At 41.1% G+C, this 23,843-nt stretch overlaps 1 protein-coding gene across 19 annotated transcripts in view; it reads right to left on the bottom strand.

The window, feature by feature from the left end:
* Window positions 1-23,843, bottom strand: part of LOC135298834 (uncharacterized) — a 344,053-nt gene that overhangs the window by 9,837 nt on the left and 310,373 nt on the right. For 18 of the 19 annotated variants that reach the window (XM_064416877.1, XM_064416874.1, XM_064416875.1 and 15 more), the window contains 5 exons: window positions 23,203-23,343; window positions 22,753-22,982; window positions 21,879-21,961; window positions 16,379-16,553; window positions 4,823-4,942 (listed from right to left, as the gene is read on the bottom strand). The gene's annotated coding sequence lies outside the window, so the exon portion shown is untranslated. The remainder of the gene's footprint in view (window positions 1-4,822; window positions 4,943-16,378; window positions 16,554-21,878; window positions 21,962-22,752; window positions 22,983-23,202; window positions 23,344-23,843) is intronic. The other variant, XM_064416876.1, reaches the window with a different exon arrangement.

Genomic DNA, 23,843 nt, shown 5'->3' with positions numbered 1-23,843 from the left:
TTGATTCCATTAGAATTTTTTCTCTTGCTAGAAAAGCATATCAATTATTATAACTTATCTTATCCATGCCTATCAATAAGGATATTTTCTCAAGAACCTTTATCCACTTTTCCTCTACATTCCCTGGAGGCTGAGGGAACTGGCTAAGAAACATACTGGACCTTGGGCTCCTTGGACTGTGGTTGTAAAAAGCAGGTAGGGTTTGTTCATTGTATTCTATTTTATAGCTTAATCTGCTCTTTGCACCAAGTAATAAGAGCTTTCAAAGTGAACAGTGCTGTGATAAGAAAATGTGAACTTTAGTGAATTGCCAAAGAAAAATTCCAGTTATTTTTCAATTTAGCCATCAAGCACTGTTTAGAAGCATGGATAAAAACCATGGTAATGATGAAATTCTAATATAACCACAAAAATTGATTTAAGATGCTGCCAGATGTAAAGCACAGTAAAGTTCAATGCTATATGTTTTTTCACCTAATAAGTGAAATTTTGGCCACTGCCAGACTGGATTAATTTTTGCCACTTTCTTCAGTTCATGAGGTGCTGTTTGGGACTTGGGTGGAGTTGCACATTGTGCCACTCATTACTGTACCCTCATTTCTCCATCTATTTCTTATTTATTCAAGCTTTAGTCTGTTAAGAGAGATGGGCATTTGCAGTATGCATGATGCATAATGAGGTTCCAGTCTCAGTGGAAGCCTCTAAAACTGCCCATCATACTTCTCTTACTGGCTCTTCCCATTTTCATCAAGAGGGAATGCTCTCAAGCTGTCAAAATGTTTCCAAATGACCCCACAGTAACCACTGTAGCCCAGAGTACTTCTTGGCTTGTTAAATATTAAAAATAGAATGTGAAAATCATGTTTAATTTGATTTTCCTAGTTAAGGAAAGCAAGTCTTTGGCAGAAAAATAATTGCCCTGAAAGTAAGAAAAAGAACTAATTAAAAGTGAGATTAAATAAAATGTTCCTATGTGATCTCTTGAGCTAGTTTCTTTTCAAAGACATGCTTTACCTGGCATAATGTGTGGTTTTTGAGACCCCCATGTAAGGTTAAGTATTCCTTGGTAGTTGCCTGGAAACGATGACAATGACAGTTTGTTCTCATTAGGGACAAATAGTGCAGAAAGGCTGTTACAATAGTGCTTCTGAACATTTAAATAAATTAATTTGTTTTTTCTTTCCAGAGATGCAAGTTCTGCAATATTACCAGAAGTGTTGCCATGAAATAGATTCCAACTTACATGGATGAGTATGCACATAAATTCACTTGAAATTGCCACTATTATTGTTATTACTATTATTATTATCATTATCATCATTAACTAGTGCTGAGCAGAATACAAGCATCTTGGCTTTGGATTGCTTTTCTGTTTTGTTTTATTCCTGGTCTGTACACTATTTTGTAAAAAGGTCCTCTGAAAAGCAGGAGAGAAGGTTTCAAAGCTGCTGCTTGGAAAAACACCAAGAAGAGCATAAACCAACCCAAAAATAGCTATTGTGCTGGGAATTGGGAAGTTCTTCTCAGGAGGGAAAGCCCACAAGGTTAGTTCTTGCTTCGCAGTTCACTGAGACCACTACTGCCCTGGGCTCACCTGGAGACAGGCTTTGGGGCTTCAGGTTCACAGCTGCCTGGGAAGGGCAAGGCCAATCTGCACAAATTTTCCAGTTTAGGTGGCCTGTAGGGTCACCATGGATCCTGTAACTCTGTCAGATAGCAAAGCTGTGGCCCCAGACCCCTGCCTCTATTTTCTGTCAGGGCTTTCCTCGATGGCCAGGAGATGCCGTGGGCAGTCATGGGAAGCACAGACCAGCCAAAGCACCTTTACAGAAATCAATGACAATATGAAGCATCACAGCTGCAATCAGAAAAGCTTTAACTAGTTCAAACTGCTGGTAAGTAAAATGAAAAAAACGATACATTTAAGACTGGGAGGAGAGCATCTTTTCTGAAAGTATTCCAAGCAAATATTTCATCATGGGGATGGAGCAAGTGGAGAGGTAAACATATTTGTGATATTTAAGTGCCACAGTTTGCAATCCTGAATGCTCATTCCACATTTTATTTGAAGCTTGCCTGTTACATCATATTTGGCTTGGATTCATATAATCGATTTTGAATTGATCTGAGGGGAGTTCTGTGGTGCTACAAGTAGCAGACATCTTATTTGTGGCCAGTCAGGAAAAAATCGAGAGATCTACAGACTTTCACTGGAAGGCACTGCTGTATTTAGTACCTATACTAAATTTAACTCTGTGTTTAGCAAAGTCCATTCCATCACATTACATTTTCTTCCTTTTTTACAAGAGAGATGCAACCCATTAGGAGGAGCAATTAGTAAAGAATAAAAGGGGGAAACATCAGATCATTGGGTTAACTTCTGGGATTTGTTTTTGTTTTGTGTTGTTGATTTTTTCAAAAGGAAGATCACAGACTGAACAGCAGCGAACCATCTTCCTGGTTGGACAGAGTTGCATGAAGCTTCCATGAATACAGGTTAGCAACCTGTATTCCTGCAAAAAGGGAGGATTTATCCATTTTGTTTCCTAAAGCAAGATAAATTCCACTTTATGGAAAAGCTTGCAAACAGCTGGATTAGCCAGCCAGCTGGAGAGATATGACCAGAGAAGAAGCAGATGTTATAAACAACAAAAGAAGTTTTCCATCTGGCAATGCTGGGCATAAGAGATGAAGGCAAACTCCATTTGGTTTAGGGAAATGAAGACCAAGGCCGTGCCAGACAGGGAAGGATGTAGGCAAGATAAGCACTGGCAAGAACACTTTCCACAGAGTTGTTTGTCTTCTCCACTGGTGCAAAATCAGTTTATAACTGAATCAATAGAAATTGCTCAAAGAGAGTATGCAAGGTATTTCCCCAGAAGCTTTATGTTTCCGAAAAGCATGGGGCATGAGGGGAAACCTTTGGAAGAAAACATAGTTTATCTTGACTAATAATGACTGTCCAATAGCTAATTTTTTTGCTCCAGTTCAGATATTCTCCTGAACAGGACTGCAGAATCGAAGCTGAATCAGGGATGTAGGTAAAAAAACTTTGTGGAAATAAACCATCACATGCAGCAAAATGGCTCATGCCTGTGCCCTCTCAGGCTGCTAGAACAAATGCTAGTCAGCATTATGAACAGAAAATAGCTGTAAATTTATCTCCTTTCTTTCAGTTACCATTGGAAATCACAATATATTTTCAAGCCCAATTCCATGCATGCTTGTCAGATGGCTATAAGGAAGATTTTTCACACAATGCAAAATTTGAGACATTTTCAAAGCAGTCATTTGCTACTCACAATGTGTTACTTGGAAGTTGCATCTGTCTTACATATCTGTATCTCTCCTCTCTGACTGGGGGACTGAAATTTTCTCCACAGAGAAATTGTAAGAAATGAATAAACAACATGTTCTCATGACAGTAACCCCTGCTTAACAAGGAAAGCACTTCTAGTCCTAGAGTTGCAATGGTAGTTTACTGCTATAAATTCTGGGCTCTTGCAGAGACTTGGCACAAAGTACCACCAAGATTTGAATCTGCATCATCTCGCACTTGATTCACTGCCAAAAGCAAAATTTTTACCTGTGGCAAAAAGCAGTCTCAGGTTGAGGCAAAAGGAGCTGCAACAGAGCTGCAGTGAGAATATGCAAATGCCATTTTGCAGCATTTTACCCACTCCAGTGAGAATACTTCAGTGTCTTGTGCAAGACAAACAGACCAACACACTCAAAGAAAATAGTTCCTTTGCCAATTTGAAAGGTGCTCTAGTTATATATGAAAATTGTAGGATTGACTGAAGAAAAAAAATTGAAAGAGAACACATCTATAATTCTGTTAAATCCATTTTATGGCCTGCTCTTAACTCTGATTCATCTTGCCCAGGGACAAGTGTCTACAACAATGAGTACTTTTAGCCAAGTGTATCATCACTGCCTGCAATCCTTTTCTTTACACACATTAAAAGCAGGCTTTTACATAAGTAACTAATTCACAGCCCTTTCCTCAGATACAAAGTCATAAGGCAGATGGGTGGACATATGTACAAGCACTCCTAACTGCTAATGGAGCCATTTGCACTCAACAACATGACACCAGCTTGGGATATTTTCTACAAGAATTTATTTTTATAAATAAAACCATGGCATCCTGAGGCTGATATAGTCCTGCTTTCATGCAACCTATTTGAGACATTTAAAGAGACACTGGCATTCTCCTTTCATCCTGCTCTGCTGAAATTTCAGTAATAAATACCCTTTCATCACAAACCCCCCTATGCTGACATGGAAATTAACTCTGAACTTCAAAACCCACTTTCTTTAACTTCTTTTTTTTTTTTTTTTCTTAACATGGGAGTACAGACTCCTGAGACAGGTATTTAGGTTTTACTCGAGAAAATCCCTACATTGTCCGAAATCAAATTGAAATGGAACAAGAGTAAGTGAGCATGAAATGCAACAATGAAAGACCAAAGCATTAGAAGTCTTCTTCCAAGACATATCTCCACATCAGGAATGGAAATTAGTGCATACCCATTCATGCTTTTTTTTTTTTTTTTTCTCCCGAGGTCCATCCCTATGGGCATCAGAGTTTTCCATATATCTGGAAGGACTATAAATTCAGAGCTTCAGTAAGAGGAACCAAGTCTCCATTAGGGAGAGAAAGACAGGTTCATGCTGGGGTCCTTCCAGAACTAAACTAGGCAGGTGGTGAAGTGATGCTTCAAGAAGGCAAACAGGGTCATCTCCTATTTAGAACATTCAATTGGCAGAAAGTTTCTGATTTTAGATGATGTTGATGAGCTCTTTCCCAAGGCGTTACCTGTAACAAAGCAGCTCTCTTAAGGCTGTCAATGCATTAACAATCTTCACAGGAGTGGTCTTTGCCTTTTGCACGTAAAGCCTTCCATTTGACAGGATCACTGCATATTGTCCATATATTCTGAAAAATATGAAAAAGCTAAGAACTTTTTTCCAGGCTCCCATGTAAACATTTATAGCTAGGTTTAAAGAGAGTTTATTTTTAAAAATCATTATTTCATAAATATTTAGAGTTTTTTCAACATTTACTTAGCAGCATCAATAAATAAGTAAAATTACCTTCCCCCAAAAGAAGAGATGATATACAAATTTACAGTAGAGCTATAGCTTATTTTTTCCATCCTTCACTTTTTAAAGATTGTTTACTTCTCCCAGGTGAAGCCAATATATAACTACAAGGGAAGAAAGTGCACAAGGAAAAGACTCTCTCAGCCATTGGGACTTTTTCACTGGCAATTCTCCTTGTGTTTTCATCTGTGAATTTTCTAAGGTAATGGCCAATCTGAAACCATGTGCTGAAGTAACAATTTCATGATAAAACTAATCTTTCCAATAAACATCTCTCTGAAACACTCTACTATTCATTTTCGAAGAGCCAGAAGGATTATGATAGTGATTTGGATATCTATTTTTTTTAAATTGCCTTCCAAGTCTTCCTTATTCTAATGTAATGCCCAGAGTCCTTAGCAAATATGAATTGCATCTAGAAGGGGGAAAAAAAACAACATGGCAAAAACAAATGTAACCTTAGAAATCACTGATGTAAGTAGGTTCATTTCCTGTACTAAAAACCATTTGAAAACTAATCTACTGCATGTTCCTTCCTTTCAGAAAATGTAAATTGATCTTTCAGTTTGAATACCTGTCAAAGTAAAGCCACTATAACGTTGATAAGTCATTTTGCCATCACCTGATAATGTCTGATTTACTGCAGTCACACACAGCTCCACAAGAACTGCTGGACCAGTTTACCCCAAACCAGGTTAGGGGGCGGTCCCTCTTGGAGAATTTGGCAACAGCATGAGTGAGGGGTGCCTTTCTCCCACCAGCACCTCTCCCACCAGCAAGTGTTATGTAAATACATCACAAGTAAAGGTGATTAAATCAGTTTATGGAATTTCCCAACACAGTCCTTCCCTTCCCTTCCCTTCCCTTCCCTTCCCTTCCCTTCCCTTCCCTTCCCTTCCCTTCCCTTCCCTTCCCTTCCCTTCCCTTCCCTTCCCTTCCCTTCCCTTCCCTTCCCTTCCCTTCCCTTCCCTTCCCTTCCCTTCCCTTCCCTTCCCTTCCCTTCCCTTCCCTTCCCTTCCCTTCCCTTCCCTTCCCTTCCCTTCCCTTCCCTTCCCCTCCCCTTCTGGAGGACATCAGCAGCTCTGAACCTAAGGATGGGTAAATTTGCTAAAAAGCATTTTACAAGTCACAGCCAGTGCTACTGGGACATTCTGGACAAAGTCACAATGGTGCTGCTGTGCAGAGACCCACCTCAAACACAATAACATTTAATATCCACTCTGAAAAAACTAGATGACAATGGCTTACTTTACCAAAAAGGACTAATAAAAAACAACCCCTAGATATCCTTTTATTTCAACTACTTCATGTAAAAGGCCCATTCAAGGTTGTGGTTTATGCCAGTTTCAATAAAACACACACTATTGTGAAAAAAAAGGCTTTTGGGAAGGCACAGAAGTATTGGCTATCTACTACCTTTTTTACTTGCTCCTAAACTTAAGATTTAGCACTCAGCTTACCCTATAATTTTATACATTTAATGTAAGTTTCTGGGGGATGTAGCTTCCTAAATGGAACTCTTTTTCAGAAAATTCTGAACAAAAGCAAAATTGCCTTGAATTTTAACGGAGCTAGGAATTCACTCTGTGAGCAGCAATTTCCCCCTGACATTATTTTTGAAGTAATATGTCTTGAATAACCCTGGGGTGTGCGCTCCTTCCAGGAGTACTGGGAAAGGACAACATCCAAAAAGTGAGAGCAACTCATTTACTAAGTGTACAGATCTCGGCTGAATACTCAAGATCACCTAGAGGTTTAGTGAAACTTTCAGACCATCACAGCAAGGTGAGAAAAGTCCCAAAAAATTATTTTCCAGATTTGATACCTTATTTCTCATTTGCCTTTTATTCAGGAGCCACCCTTTCCCTCACAAAAACAGATTCATAATTTTTCCACAACCACTCACTGCCTATGAGAAATTACTTTCAGACCATTAACTGTCACTAAACACTTAATCTCAATTATTTGTTATTTGAGTGCAACTGGTCTGCTTAATTACTTGCTTCTGTCTTTTTGTGCCCTCAACAGATGGCTGAGCATACTCAAATCAAGAGAATAACCAAGTTGAAAAACAACAAAACCTTTCTGCTTTTAATTTTAGCCAAATAAAGAGTGATGACATGCTTAAAATCATCGCTATTTAAATATTTGTAGTTAAGTTACATACTCACAAGACAGAATTTTGCATGAGCTTGTCCTGTTCACAAAAGCAGCTGCTCTGCATGCAAATCCTTTCTGCTGTGCTGAAGTTTTTCCTGTTTCCCAATACTACCTGTGAATCTTGAGCAGAAAGAGATGCCCAGCAGGAAGCAAAGGGCAAGTTTTGGGGTGTCATTTCTCAGAGGGAGCCAGAAAAGTGTACAAAGCAACAAGTGGGTTCTTTTAGCCTTGATGATGACAGAAGGAACAAAGGAGCTGGTCACACTATTGAAGATTAAACTTTCAGCCCTAAAAACCAAATCTCACAGGTACTGTTTGGGCCCAAGAAGATGCTGCAGCTCTGGCTATAGCTCAGGCATGGCCAGCTCTGCAGGCACAGATTTGTGTCACCACTCAGATACCCTTCAGTGCAGAGAGCGGTTTGAAAGGACTTACATTACTCACGTCTCACAAAAAACCACCTAATTTTTCCATTTCTGTCTACGATTTTTTTTCTTGAGTGGTATTTAGGGGTCTGAAAGTTACCTAAACACCAAATTCCTTCGCCTTTTATGAGGGAATACATGAGAGGTTCATAAGAGGTGGCTTTTCCTTTCCTAGAAATCACAAAGACCTCCTAAAAAGCACATACAGTTTCTGTCAGACTGACAAAAATCCCATTGTACAGGACAAAACAAACAGATTTTGTTCTGGCTTTTAAAAAGAAACAAACAAAAATAAAAACCCACCCAAACCCAGAATAAAAAAAACAGATTCATAAGTGTTGGTGCTATTGCAATGAATGATTTGTGTGTGGACAAGCTACCACTGCCCTGCAAGTCAGTTTTGGCAATGAAACCTTTAGCTCTCAGTTGAGTTGTATCCTGTCTCAAGTGAGTGAGGAATTCAACTATTCAGCCAGAGAGTTATTTCATGAGGGCTGTGTTTGGTTTGTGGGACTTTCCTCCCACTGCTCTGCTCAGACTCCCTGTCCTCATGCACTCACTCATAGAAATGATGCAAAGTGGATATCAAACACTCTGTTTAATGATATGCAGCAACATTTTTTTGCTATTTGTTTTTGTTTATTTGTTATTTTGCTATTTGTTTTTGTTTGTTATTACAGAAGTCTAGCTTTTAGCCTGGTATTTTTTAGTCTTTCTCAGGTGCTCACTGCTTTTGCCAAATGCAGACCCAATTCCTTCAAGGAACACCCTTCTCCATCCTCTCCCCCCTTCTCCTTTCTCAATCACACCGAAACTAACATTGTCTCTAAGCTTCTCTCTGCTTTCAAACACAGTTTCACACTTTCTGTCTCAATTCTTTTACATGCTTGTCAATCCCATTTGCTCCTCAGTGTGGATAAGACCAAACTGGCTTTGCTTAGAAACAACAGGCTTTTTTGGGAGTTATACTATTTCCTGAATATTGTTCAGATTTCCTGCAGAGTAAATTGACTGCAAAAGGCACGCAGCTATTTTTAAATCTTCTCATTTTTTCCCCCACATTCTCATCTGCTCCAGATTAAAACTCAAAGGGATTTAGAATAGATGCTTCCAGCTCATCATCCCAGTCCCTCATACTTTAATACCTCAGGTCGTCTCTGTCAGGAGCTTGAAATGTTCCATGTTACGTGTACAAGTTTAACTTCCATCTCTCAAAAACTTCTCTTCCTGAAATTCTAAATATATTATCTCTGTTTCTCCTAAATCTCAAATTTTTCAGACACAGAGCCTGAAACCTCCTGCTGGGAACAGAACTCCCAAAGGTTTTGAAAGAAACCAGGTCCGTAGAGAGTGGGATACATCAAGAAGATCATTACTAAGGGAGTCGAAGGTATTTGGTTCCTCTAGCCTCATGAGAGCATGGGTGCAATGCAGGTCTGGATGGGATGGTTAGCACTCCTTTCAGAGAAGAAAATGTGATGCTTCTTCAGTACCTCAACAGGCTCCAAGTCACACCTAGAGAGAAATCTCTGAATAACCTGTCTCTGAATAATCTCTGGCCAAAGTCCAGAAAAACAGCCTCAACATGGAATTCCTGCCAGGTGTGTACAGAATGTGTGTGTATGTACCCTACACACGAGGATGGCTGTGCCTGACAGGGCTGTGCACAGGAACCAGACTGAAGTCCAGTGAGTCAGCCCAGCAAGACATACTGAAGGGGATGAAAGAGTGGGAGGAAATATCTGTGTAGGAAAATGTAGGAGCTGATTTCTCCACACTTTTCCTATGTGTAAGTACTCAAAAATGGTGCCAGCACCTGCCTGTATTTGCTGTAGTTTTCACTCCATTCTTCTAAAAGAACTAAACAAACCTGTTGGCTGCTGAACCAAAATTCTATTTTCTCAACCACTCACTGCCTGTCAGTCCATTAATACTTCCCAGGTATGACAAGAACTAACAAAATCTGGCTAGAGTTGAGTTAGAGGGACCAGAGTAGTGGCCTTAGACAATGCAGCCTCTCATTTGTTTTTACACAAAGCATTTTTAACCAAGCTTTGAGAGAATTACTGAACACAGGCTATTCTTTCTGAGACTGGAAGAAAAAAACTAAAGATTCTAATTTACATGAGCAAAGGTAAAGGGATTCTGAGCAAGATGTATTTACAGCACCTTGTGTACAAATCAAGGGGAAAAGGAACAGCTGGCAGAGAAATGGAGATGTGCTGCTGCTTTAACCTAAAAGGGACCAGAAGTTGTTGGTGTGTTAGTCCTTTTCCTTTATGACTTTTCTCACACTAACAGGATGCTCAGATCACCCTGCTAGCACTGTCTGCTGCCCTGTGAAGGCAATGGTCCCCTCTTGATCCTTTCCAGCTGCCCAGCACTGGCCATCAGCTCTACAGCAGCGCCCTGGCATTGCCTGCTCTCCCTGAGGAATAAGAGGTTACTTGATAGCATCTCACAAGCAGCAAATTAAAAGTGACCTGAGCAATGGCCTATTATCAGGGAGATGATATTTGTTGCCCTTTTTCCCGCATGTTTAAGAACAGGGCAGGGACTGATGTAATGTAAGACAGATCCACTAAAATCAGTGAAATGAAGCCAATGGGATAGACTGAGGATCTGGCCCTTTTCCAGTGACTTTTCTTTTTGTTCATTTGCCTGTAAAACAACTGCAACAAAAGGAAAATATAACCTGAATACAGGTCAGCTGCCAAACTAATACAGACTTCCCATAAATGACTGGAAGGATTTACAGACATAATCTGTGTACAGCAGAACTCAGCATTGCCATGGAAACAATTACATTCAAGGAGCAAAATGCAATTGATACCATCCATTCGGAAAGCATTTAAAACTTGTTATGCACTTAGAGTACAAGGGAATTAGTTTGCTAATTAACACACAGTTCTCAGCCATTGTGATTTTTTTCTTTAGCGGTGAGAGTGGTATTTGCTGCTTTGCTTTCCCTCCTAATGCTACCTCCAACAAACACATTTAGCTTAAATACAATATTTCAACATTTGTTTCAAGTCACGTAATGAAAGCTCAAACTGCAACTAGTCTTTATCCTTTCTTTTTCAGCCAATGCCTCCAATAGATCCTTTTTAATCTCCCCTAATGTTTCTAATGTAATGAATCCCATATATAATGACATTATAATGGTTAGAAAGTGCTTATGCAAGCCTTCCCGAAAGAAATAGACTTCAGACTCTTTAAACAAAAAGCTCAAACAACAATAACAAACCCCCTCCAATAAAAACACCTTTTAATTAGCTGCAGTTCTCAGGGCACTGCTTGATTACAAATTATGATTTCTAATATCCTAGGTCTGGTTTTGCATGAGGTCAGTCACTAATTTCTCCAAATTTGCAGCAGAAGAGCAGTTTAATGACCCCAAATGACACCTAGCACTTGGAAATTAAATGCTGCTTGCATGTTAATAGAAAAAATTCCCTTCCTTATGACAATTCTAGCATAAGCTTCCAAAAACCACAGGCTACTAGGAGAGATTAATCATGTGGATGGTGCTCTCTCTTCATGCCTCCAAGAAAAGGGACTTTGGTGTATTACACTTGTAAAATTCCAGCATAGCCAGTGAAAATACTTCAAGCCATGTAAATTCAGTACTATCTGTAGCTCAGGAGATCTTGTGTCATTCCACTGTCCTGCAGGAACTTACGCAAGCCACCAAAAAGGGGTGTGCCTTTGCTTAAATGTCTCCTTTAGCCACTTGACAGAGCTGAAACTCCAGAGAGCAATTCAGATCTCAGCTGGGCTCATTGGCTCTCTGGAGGTTCTTCTGTCTCTACTACTTACAGAGAGACTGCCACATGATTAACTTCTGTGATGGAGGGTAAGTCCCACCCAAAAGACCACATTAATGGAATAAATAATATTGTCTCCCCTTCATTTTGTGAGAAACTGAGGCTCTGAGAGATGCTGTGACCTCAATTTTATTAAGAAAAGCAAAAGAAGTATGTTTCCAAATCTCTCATCCCAATAAGTTTTGCAGGAATATAAGACCTGCTATCAGTCATTCAGTTGATTTTGTGATTATACTGATTTTGGCACCAGCTGAAATGAAACCAAGTCCCAAACTACTTTTATTTCTTCTTTTCCAGACTGCCACGTCCCATCCTGGGCAGAACAGTCCTCAGCAGCTTTGTAATCTGTGTGCAAAGCAACAACATGTTTAATTTCTTTCTTTCTCTCATGTCTCAGAGCTTCTGTGTGAGTGAGCATAAACCACTTTCAAGCTTCTCTCATTCATACACTGGTGAGCTGGAGACAGCTGCATTAGCCACACTGCCAACAAACAGCCCCCTTCGGGACAAAACCACCCTTCAATCCTAAATGCTGGAGACACCCTGTTAGGACAGCACACCTCCTAGCTAAAATTGTGTCCCACTCCTCACTGCAGGGAAAGAAGCACTGCCATGGATCACTAAATACACCACTTCCAGGGGTACTGCTGGCCCCTAAATGTGGCTGGAGGTGAATAAAATCCTCAGGTGTTCCGAAAAGTCCATTTTGCATGTTGGAATCCAGAAACCATGTCTAAAGTTAAACTTACACCCAAGAGTTTTGCTGGACTGAGATTTTGGTGCTTAGAGCACTCAGGCAGTCTTTTAGCAATTCCCAAACCAATTTGAGCTACTAGCTCCTGGGAAATGAGCCAAACTAAAATCCAAAGCAACAACAAACATAAGAAAGAAAAGTTCACTCGCTGCACTTTGCTGTACCACAAGGCCATAATCATCAAGGCAGCTTTCAGGGTTGTACTAAAAGACAGAAAAGCAAATCAAGTTCCTGACCTGCACAAAATCCCCTTTTGATAAGAACTGTTTGCAGAATCAGGACTTAAGGCTAAAGAAATTCAGCTATTCAGTCTTAAATCTATAAACTTTTGGATAGCAAATAGAACTACAAGTAATCCTGTTATGTCTAACCATTAGATTACAGGTTGGAAGCTCAGAACCATACACATGATTCTGCTCTGAAAAGTCAGAAAAGGTGGACTGAAAGTAGTCTAATAATTTTCCTTTTACCCTGGACAGACTACAGGAAAAGACAAGGATTACTTCCCACATATTAATTTCAGAGAACGGAGGAAAACATATAAATCCCCTAATAAAATCTTCATTTTCTGATTCATTTTGAATGTTACAGAAAATGGATCCTGCCTCACACAGAGACTTGCTGGCCATACATGGTTGATGACCATATCCTGCCTGTCAGTTCCTCACTATAACTTGCTTGTGCTGGCTGGTCCCAAATTTACTCCGAGATCCCAAAAGCTTCATCTCCCATGGGAGACATTAAATGCAGGTCTCCATCCATCATGCCCCTAACCAAACAAACTAAAAAACAAGGGGGAAAAAAAAGTCCTGAACAAACCACCACCCCAACACCCCCAAAACAGGACAATAATTTTACTTCCAGCCATATTCTCCTTCTGCTGAGATCCTGTTCTTTGAAAGACAAAGTTTTAGCTAATCATAAGGCATTAGTTATGATCCTACAACTCTCACCCTACATGAAAAACCCTCGAAGTAGACTAGAGCATATTTGCAATATATTGTGTCTCTCTTTGGGAGTCAAATGCTTCTCAGAGGTAACTTAATCACCAATTGTCCATAAACCTGGTGTCAAGGATTGCCACTCAATTTAATTTACTTGCCTACAAAGACTGCCTTCCTGGGGATATCAATATGCAAGATTGGAAACAGCTGGTGAAACCAGAGGAAGAAAATAGACAGAATGGGAGTACATTAGGTGTTTAACTTGCTTATGAAGTAGACTCTTGTAAATACCCAGGGAAGGCACAAACCCCAAATGTGGAAGCAGACCTAAAAGAGAAAACAGCCAATACAGGAAAAGGAGGGATGCATTTAATGCCTCAGCAGCTTGACCTTTACAGAAGAATAACCACAAAGCACAATATGTTGCCTCAGGGAAGAAATAACATGAGCTCTAAGCACAACCCAATACTCTGACCAGGAGCCTGATGACTCTTATATGCTAGAAGGCTGAAAAGGCCATTACAGGTCAACCAAAAAGTCACTGAAATGTTTACATTTGACCTTGCCCTTGGGCTTACTTGCAGCTACAGAGCCTGAATATTTATTTCTCTGTATTCTGTAGCCTAGGGGGAAAAAATTTCCTTGCTTCCATCAGTCTTATAATTGGCTGCAGCATATCCCAGAAAGACTGCACTATGGGCTGCTCACTCCACATATCCCTGCCAGTGGCAGCTGCACAAACAACTTGGGGGAAGCACAGCCATCCAAACTCAGTGCCCTGGTCAGGGAATTTGCAACTCATCAGCTCTGTGGATTTCAGTAATATGTTCCCATCATAGGACAGGGAGGGAAAGGATTCAGGAGCGCAGGTTTTTAATAATTTTCTTCTCACCCAAGGCAGAATTATTAGAGACTTGGAGCAGAGGCAGCTCCAGCTAGTGCTTTTAGCACATCTGTAAAGTGTGTTCTGTGTTCCTCTGTGAAGACTAAATTAATGCCAACGTGTCAAGTCTGCAGCAGCTCTTATTGAAAAGCTTCAAGGAAGGAGTCCTAAACTTCAAGGACAGAGAAATCATCAGTAGCACCAGGAGAAGTTCCACCAGTCATTTCAATTCCCCCTTCACAGCTGCAATATGGTGCAAAACACACACATGTTGTGCTCCTTACCAGTGTAAGGAAGAAGAATTTTCTGTTTTGACAATGGAATTTGACAGGAAGGCTGAGCTGCACTCATGGAGCCTGGCACAGGACAAGGGTGGGCCAGCTCTGCAAAGGGCACATGGCAACAGACTGGCTCCAGGGTATGGAGAAGCTAGAAAAAGTTGAAGCACCACACTAAAAACATATAACATGCCACCTGCATTCTTGGGACAGGACTCAGGTTGATGGGTGGTGACTATTCTGCTCTCTCCCCAGCAATTTAGAATAATTAAATTTTTTAGTACAGAAAACATCTGGGAAAGGTTTTACTAAATTCCAAGAGGTGAAGAGATTGAGCTGACACCTGGGGAGAGTGTGTTCAGGTCTCCGCAGCCTTCTTGAGCTGCAGGGAGCAGTCCACCCACGGTCTAGTTCTCAGTGGCACAACTGGACATGCAACTGAGTTTTCAAAATTCTGTTCTCTTATCTAAAATTCAGATGCTGAACCTCAGATATCTGCTTAGGCTCCCTCTAAAGTCAATGAAGAAAGAAGACAGGGGCATCCCCCATCCTCAGATTGTTGCTATACACATTATTATGGCCGATCAGCACAATTTTCAAGGCACCAAATTGACTTGCAAGCCTCAGTATCAGGCGCATCTTACAAGGTGCTTCAGAAAACAGCTCTCAAAGTAAAAATTTTTGTCCTAGCTGGAGTTTGGCCAGCTTGATGTCCTCTATATGGCAGGAAGTCCAAGGGCAGAGTGTCCTCTCCCAGGTAGCTGGTGAATTAATTGCTCTACAGAGAGAAAGTAGCATTTATTTCCTGAGGTATCCTGGGCTTTCATTCCATTCCTGTAATCCCAGTATTCATACAATCGCAGAGCTTCACACAAAAGTGACAACAGTGGTTTTAACACAGGTCAGTCACCTGAATGCTTTGCCTGCCACCAATCACTGCTCTTTGTTTCACTTAAGAAAGAAGACATCTTTACAATGAGACTTCTGGAATAAGTAGAAAAGTCTCACAATAATATTTTTTATTAACAGTTTCAAGACGTGATAGGAGTAAAATTTCTTCAGCATTTAAGATGCAGAACACTCTATCCGTGAGTGGGCTGAATGGCAGGAAATATAAGACTGAGGATATTTAAAGTTAGAAGGTGTGTAATTATCACAGTTATCAAGTTGGAGACCGCAGGATGGAAATGGGCAACTCAGCTTAACTGGACATCATCTGTTACCACCCATGTTCTGTGAGTTAAAAAGTCAACCTGATCTGCCAGGGTACTGCTAAACCAATGCACATCTGGCTCTTGAATAGCTCTTGAATATTTGAAAACAACCATTTCTCATATTATCAGCTACTGATTGCTCCTTTCCAGAAAGTAGTTTGGTATCTCAAGGCACACATCTGCTGAATTAATATTTTAACTTGCTTAAATGCAATCATAGTCTCTTTACACAAGGGAAAGGCACTTTCCTAGCCCTGTATACTGAGATCATGAAAGCCATCTACGCACAAGATTACAAGTGTCTTCACTCAGCCAGTGCCCTTCTCCTCTTCCTCTTTAACTATTTGAACTGAAACAATACCCTCTCAGCCAAAAGCTATTGCACTTTCTTTGAAAGACAAAATATCTGTTCTATGAACCCTAATATTCATGATTAACAGATACCTTCAGTTATCTTTTTTAATCATTTAGTAACTAATTCAGAGAGGTGCAACTGAAAAGTGAAAGACACAAAGCAAGCCATCGTTAAGGGATTAGAAGCTATCAAACATACAAAACCAATGAAGAAACCTTAGGATTCAGGTCTCACTCCTGCTACTCAGGATAGTGTGTTTGGTAACAGAAATTGCCCTGTCCTTCAAGAAGAATTCTTGTTCTTCTATCAGAAGCAGAAAAGAATAAAATATCATGACAGCCCCTCTACATCTCCAGGAACATTAATTCGAGGTCTGGCCTTGGTTTAGGACTATCCTTGGTTGTATCCCTGCATCAAGTTTTTGTTTACCTGAATGTTCTTGAAACTCCTTCACTGACTTTTGTATTTTCTTCCACATGATGCAATATGACCATGAACAGAGTCCATTGATATTTAAAGATCTTTCTTCCTCCCCATCATTTATTACTTGTTCAGTGAAAAACATATATTCTTTGCTCTGCAAAGTAATGAATCCTTCACATTCCTGTAAAATAAAACAAGAGCTTCAGCAGTACTTCTGACTGCTCCCTAAATTTCACTACCAGAACCCATCTTTTATTCCTCTTCACATAAATCACCCAGCTGATGACCAAACACAAACTGAAGAGCAAACAGGAGATATGTGCCACAAGCTTCCCTGCAAGCTGCCTGCAGCGTGGATCAGCCCTCAATGTTAGCTCACAAGTAACTTCTGATAAAAGAAAATTAAAACTACAGCCACCTTTAGCCCTACAAGTGGTGCAAACACTCTCCATCAGCCTTAGTTTCACCACAGCAAACTTTGGCTACAGTGCTGGGACACCTTCTTTCAACACTCACTACCCCAAACTATTCTAATTGTCAGAAGATGGTCACAATCGATATAGATTATATCATATATATTATATATAATCGATATAGATTATATACACTCTCTCAAGACCCCTGTTTCTCATCCAACAAGCCTTGTAAAGGGCACTCTGTGTCTCTTTTGTGCCTTGGGCTGGGCTCTGGTGGGATCAGCTCTGCGTGGGCACAGTAAGTCCCCTCCCAAAGCAGCCCTTGCTCGTGCTGTAGCACAAAGAGCCCAATGGCTGCTAAACAAGGAAACACAAACATCTTAGCAGTGCTTTTATTTAATTGGCTTAGAATAGCATAAACAGTCTGTGGGAACATATTTCAGGGTAAAGTTTGCAAAGCCTTCAGGCAAACTATAGCCAACAAGGGAGGAATACAGCCCAATATCTTTGAACTGTGAGAGATAAACCACTAGGCTAGGACACCAAATGCCCATTTTGCATTTCAGCCCGATCCTCCACAAGAGAGGGTATGGAGAACAACCTTTGCCCACTGCTAACCCATGCTACTTTTATACATGTCTGCTCTGTCCCCACATCAAACTGGGGTTTGGGGACTGAGAGGAAGAAGGGGCAGATTGCTGCTTCAACACAGTTAAGGGCACTTATCACACACAAGGGAGTATAATGATACATAATCCATTTTTCTCCAATACTTGGGGGCAAAGGAATGAGGAACAATGAATAAGAGAAAATACTATCCCCATTAATGCACACCTCAAAGTTATCAGTAACACACACTTGCATCTACAGAGGATAAACTAGACTTGCAATCTCTTCTAAGAGAGCAAGTCTCTGGGGAGCTTTTTCTTTTGTACTCTAAGTAGATATCTATGGGGGGAATCACTCTTTCATGCCTAAATGTTTTTGTAGTATTATTTTGCAACAGGATTGCCAGAGTTACATTATTATTGTTCCTGAATTCTTCCTTTTCTCTCCCGGAATATTCCTCTGGGCAAGCTGTGGCTTACTTTGGACTTTTACAGAAGGCATTCAGAGGCAGAGGAGATAAAAATCCAGTTAACTTAACAGGCAGTAAAGTGTAGCACTGAAAAACAAGCCTTAAGGAATGCAATAGTTAAGCCAGCAGAAAACAGCACTGTTTTCTGTAGCAATTTAGGACCTTCATAAAAGTCAAGGGAGTCTAATAATGTGCAGCAGTGGAGAGGGATGTAAAAGCAAGACATCTCTAAGCCCTACAAATAGCCTCATCCAGCTCTGTGTTTGTAGGCAGGGTCAGCCTGCCAGGCAAGCCAATGCCCAACCTCAGCCACAGGCACACTCCTGCTAGGCAGGCTCCTGGCACTGCTTGCCCCAGGGAGGTGAGCAGTGCCATCACCTTCCTGGCCCCACTCCTGCTGCATGGATCCAAGCAGTGGAGGGGGAAAGACATGGCTGCACAGCCAGCAGAGTAGCTAAGGAACAGAGACCTGGAACTGGGACTTGCTGTCCATCAAGCAGTGAGCCCATGGCATCTGCCATGTCGTGGGTGATGAGAGTTGTATCCAAATCTGGCTTCAGTTTATCCCCTTGAGCTGAGAAAAGCAGGTTAGTTCATTGGTGAAAGCATTTTGTAAAGCCTTAATTTGTGCAAGACTTCATGGTGTAAACAGGGATGACGTGGACATGCTGAGATACTTTGAAAGGACAGTATGGGTAGGCACAGCAGTGACATGGGCTCCAACAAGCCCACCCAGACACCCTTGAACATAAATGCAGCCCAAACTTCTAGGTGAAAGCTAACTTGGACATAGATATACATGATGTGCAATCCAATACCTGTACCTCAGTGTAAACCAAACAGCAGAAGATCCCAATTTAGCTCCTGGTCTGTCACTGACAAGTTAAGTGTCCTTGAAAAAGTCACATCACTTTCCTAGACCTGTTTAAACTGCAAAGCAGGAACAGGAAAGGCAGTCTGCTATAATGGGACCTTGATCTTAACTGGGATTTCTGATGGCTCAATAATCCCAATAATAAACATTTCAGAATTACCTGGAGTCATCCTCAGGCACTTTACACATTGCATATGTATTTATTCTAATTTAGGCACCTACATGTTAACTGTAGGTGAAGGCATCACCTTGTGCTTTTATTACCCAAAGTCCAAAGAAACTGCACATCCTAAAAGCCACCTCATTGGATGAAAGAAGCTGAAACACAGAAGCTGGTAGAATGCCTTTAGCTATAAATCTGCATGGTAAAAACTGGTCCCTCTTTCCTCCAGTCTGTTCAATTTGGCTTTTATCTATGTACTGAGAAACCCTGCTCCATACACAGTTTGAGGTAAAACATCCATGGTAGGCACTTGGAGCCTCCAGGGGCATTGATAACTGAAATAATTGGCATATTACCACCAGAGACTCAGAAAAGTCACCTTCCAACTACAATGGGTTGCTTCTGACAAAAGTCAACCGAGGCACATAATATCGTTGTTGCTCATTAGCTTTCCATTAATGATAAAATTCCTGATTTCAATATTTAATACACCTCAGAGATCACAGTGCATAATTTAATGTGCAAGCAGATAATTTGCTGATCAAGGTACACGTTTCACATTAAGGAAAATTGTTGCACACTTTGGTTATTAACACACACACATATGAGCAAACTTTCTTCTACCAGCAAAGCATTGTCCTCTCTGGATTTTAGTTGACAGCTGAACCTTCTACATCTCATTCCTTCTACATGCAATATAAAAGCTCTGTCATCTCTTCTTGAGCTGTTTTCCATCCTCTCTCCTTGCACATTTCAGGACACTCTTGGTAATGGTAAAGCAGACCATGTTGGGGTTGCTCTGTCACATTCCTCCCAGTATTATCTGTTTCTCAGCAGTTTATGGGTCTATACCTGAATCCACTCCCTGCCTGGAATTTTAGGCATGGAGAGCAGTGATTTGGGCAGAACAATGCTTTGGGGATTTCTACACTTTCATAGTCAGGCATAAAGGCACCTGGATAAATGGTAGATACAAATTGCTTTTGAACTGCTATATTCAAGACTTTGTGGAAATGGGCATGAACATCACTGTAGAGCTTGACTAGGGCAGAATTCCCGGTAAAAACCAAAGGTAGCAATTCAAACCCCTCACTTTGCTCCAGGGAGCAGCAAAACCCAGATAGCAAACCTCGCAGTAATTCAAAAACTAGAAGGGTAATTTTTCACTTTCCTGCTCTATTAATTCACATGGGTTTTTTTAGGGTGAGGAAAGAGCTTAGTCACTGGACAAGTGCTCCTAACCACTCAACAAAATGCAGGGGAAGGAAGCAGGCTAGGGAGGCTAGTCCTGAATTATAGCTCAGTAGCATTTCAATAGATCTCACTACTATTATCTGGGCTATATAACTTACAACTGCTGCTGATCGGGGTGATAAACACCCAAAACAATTTTATTTACACTGTAAAAATTGGACAGAATATCAGCAAGCTCTGGAAGTCCAGATAAAAGGCTAGGTTATTTCTGGAGGTAACATCCCTCCCCTAAAAACAAGGATCAGACATTATAGGGTTTATGCTCAAACCATTCTGTAACATTTTGCCTGATCACTACCCATTAAGATGCAGGTAAGCCCCTGTGAACCACTTAGCAAATTTTCCCCCCAAGTATGAATTTGTAAGATTTCTCTAGACCTCTGTATGCCCGAGATCCCAGAAGGTACCAGCAGCTTGAAGAGGTTTTTATATTTCCTCTCAATCTTCAAGCTCTGTCCAATTAATAGGCCTATATTGGCTCAGCCAAGCACGCTGGCAGAAACTGAGCTGGCTATTAATGATTTTAAACAGAAGCAGCCCCTGGGCTAAAAGAGGTCCCAGTGGACCACTGCTCCAAATTTTAGCAAAAGTCAAACTTTTTGTAAATGTTTCACAAACTTTTTTTTTTTTTCACCATCAATTCCCCCCCAAATGCTCTCTGTGGGCAGTAGTATTCCTTAACTTCTATCTGTGTGCAAAGTGACTGATCACAAAAAATCACAGACATATTGTCCCTTTTCCTTCTTTCTGTTAAGATATTTGGGAAACTTTTCTCTCCTGAGGATAGCTATAAATGAACGTTCTTCACACATGATTTCATGTGACTATTAATCATGACAGGCTTTGTCCTTTTATTATCACACCAGTTAAACTTCCTCTCCTTTCAAAGCCAAAGAAAGGCAATCTGTGTTCAGGAAAAAAAAAAAAGAGGAGAACCTGGCCACTCAGCAAGTATAAGAATAAACAAAGGAGGGGGAATTAATTTCCAAAACCCACAGGGAGGTTTACAACAGCTCACTAGTCTGGATATTTCCTTTGTTTGCCATCTAATTTTGGGTCAGACTAGGGGAACAGATCTGTTGTTGTTTCATATGCTTCATATGACTTTAAAATGCTGATGCTGCTGGGAAGCAGGGCCCAGGCTGCCTCACACCCTGTCAGCAGAGCATCCTACCCACCATATTACAAAGTCAGGTCCTTGTGTGTGGCCATCCCCTGCCCTCTCCTCCAAGTGATTCCTGAGGATTTTGCTGTGCCATGGCACCTCTGTGACACCAGACATGGTATATTCCTGCTCTGCCTGGTTCCTGGGAGGGGAGAAGCCTCCCTGTCTTGCTCAGGTCTGATTGCTCAGGGTCAGGGATTCCTCTCTCAGCAATAGTGCATTAACACAAAAGTTTGTTTTTCTAAAGTAAGGCTAGAGGCAATGCTCCTATACCAGGGGTTCTTCCCATAAACCTTGACACCTTGTTTATTTATGTGGGTCATGCACCCAGATTCAGCTGCCACAGAAGGAAATATGCCTGGGATGGCATGTCTCCAATCTAGAATGGAAAAGGGAGGCATAAACCTACATGTGAAGGCAGAGCTTGCTAGATCACTCCAGGAACACGCATATTTCTGTCCTGCAAAAACAGAGAGACTAGAAAGCCCAGAGATCCCAATTCTTACCTGAGTAATCTGCAATCAACCATCATAACTGCAGAGACAACAATTCTTACCTACTTCAGGAGTGGCAAAGGGGATCTGCTAAGCCCAGCTACACTTCAGAGCGATGCATCTCCTGCCAGTCCTCCCTGGTTATCTGTAATGTACCACAAGGATCATTTCCTCTAGCACACTTCCAGAACTGATGGAGGCACTGCATTAAGAGCTTCAGCTCCCTCTACCCTCTGCAGATTGAGGGTTACTCCAGCCCACTAAATCCCACAGAGAGATGTGTTACATTCTTCCCACACCTTGCACAACTACAGGAACCCCTCATTTATTACTAGTGACTCTATTTCCCTCCTACTAGGATGCTAGAATCAGAAAATTAACTGTCCCACTACAGCTATCAAGTTCTCAAAACCAAAGTCCAGAACCATCCAAATATTCAGGCATCTACTTTCCACTCAGCCAGCAATAGACTCTCATTCCTACAGGAGACGGAGGGCACTGAAGCACAACAGTGTAACCACCCATCATCCTAAACCATCCCTCCCTCCAGCTGTGCCAGCTTAAGTTCAATGTTTTGCAGGTGTCTGCACAGCAGCAGTCTTCCAACTAAACCACTCTCTAAACCTCTTAAAGTCAGAGATTTTAGGTTTTGAAACCTTAAACGCAAAAAGTGCACTTCACAACAGCTCCTGTGGGTATTATAAGGAGCAAAAAAATGCTTTTAAGCGCTCTTAAGAGAAAAGAAAATGACAATGAAATTGAGAGGAAATGGAGAAAAGGATAATCATGCCACAAGTTGCTGCTCTCATCTCCCAACTACTTCCAAGGCAGCAAGAGCCCAGGCAGCCGGCAACAGCTGCCACCCTATTAAACTTAACAATTTACAGGTGCTCGGAGGGAGCACTTGCGAGCAATTAGCCGAGCAAATTCACTTACTTCAAGATGCAGGGGCTGCTCGGCTGCTGCAGTTTGGCTGTGCTCTGCTGCCTCTGCCAAGGGGAGGACTGCCAAGTTCCTCCCGACAAATACAGCAAGAGCTGGGAAAGCCTTGCTGGGCATCAGGATCCTGCAAGGGATTTTACGGGTGGATGGGGAAAGTCCAGTGGGCTTTTCTCACTCTGCAAGTGCTCTCTGTGCATGGACGGGATTGGTGCAGTGCATTAAACCTGTAGGAAAAAAAAATATCAGCCCTGCAGCTGGGCAAGCAACCTTCTCCCACTCTGGCCTTCGACCCCAAAGCCTTCTGTCTCACTGTGTTTTTCCATGCCACCTATATTGGCCTCTCCTGCTTCTATTACTTGACAAAAATGTTAATCAATAGCAATAAGCATTGTCTAGCCAAGATACGGCCACAGTGAGGCCACATATTATCAATTCTTTGCTTACTTGAGCTGGAAAGATATGGACAGTTCGCTTCACACAGTCCTCTGCAACTCAGTGGAACTACTTGCATTTATTCTTTCCTGATGAAACTCCATCCAAGTGATTTAGGAATCAGACAAAAGAAAACTGGGATGATTGTTTCCACTGTGGAATAAATAAATAAGAGCACTTCATGATATGGTGTCTCTCTTTGTGCTACTCTTTTCTCTTCAGTTAATCTCATTATTACAAATTAGGGAGTTTCTCTTGCAGCTAAAAAGGTGTATTCTAACACATACAAAGGAAATAAACAAAGTCTTTTGCTTCAGATCTCAGCTGCAGTCAATTTATTCTTTGAGCCTCTTAACTTAAAAACCATAAGACTTTGGTGTCTTTGCCTGTATCAAAGTCACACACAAATTGAAACAGTCCCTGCTTACATCCACTCAAATTCAGTAACACCACTGCTCTCATTTTGCAATGACCTGAAAATACTTATATATTCTCTTTGTTTCTACCTGCTTCTTTATTCACATCTTCCAATTAAACAGCAGAAAAATTCAAAGTACCTTCTAATTGAGGGTAATCCAAAATGAAAGCTGTCTTGAAGGCTGAAATCAAAGAGCTGAACAGGATATCTTTACTTACACCAAACAGTCCCACGA

This window comes from Passer domesticus, chromosome 4, assembly GCF_036417665.1.
Source record: "Passer domesticus isolate bPasDom1 chromosome 4, bPasDom1.hap1, whole genome shotgun sequence".
Classification (NCBI taxonomy): domain Eukaryota; kingdom Metazoa; phylum Chordata; class Aves; order Passeriformes; family Passeridae; genus Passer; species Passer domesticus.
The sequence above is the reverse complement of the archived record's forward strand: the minus strand, read 5'-3'. Positions and strand labels throughout refer to the sequence as shown.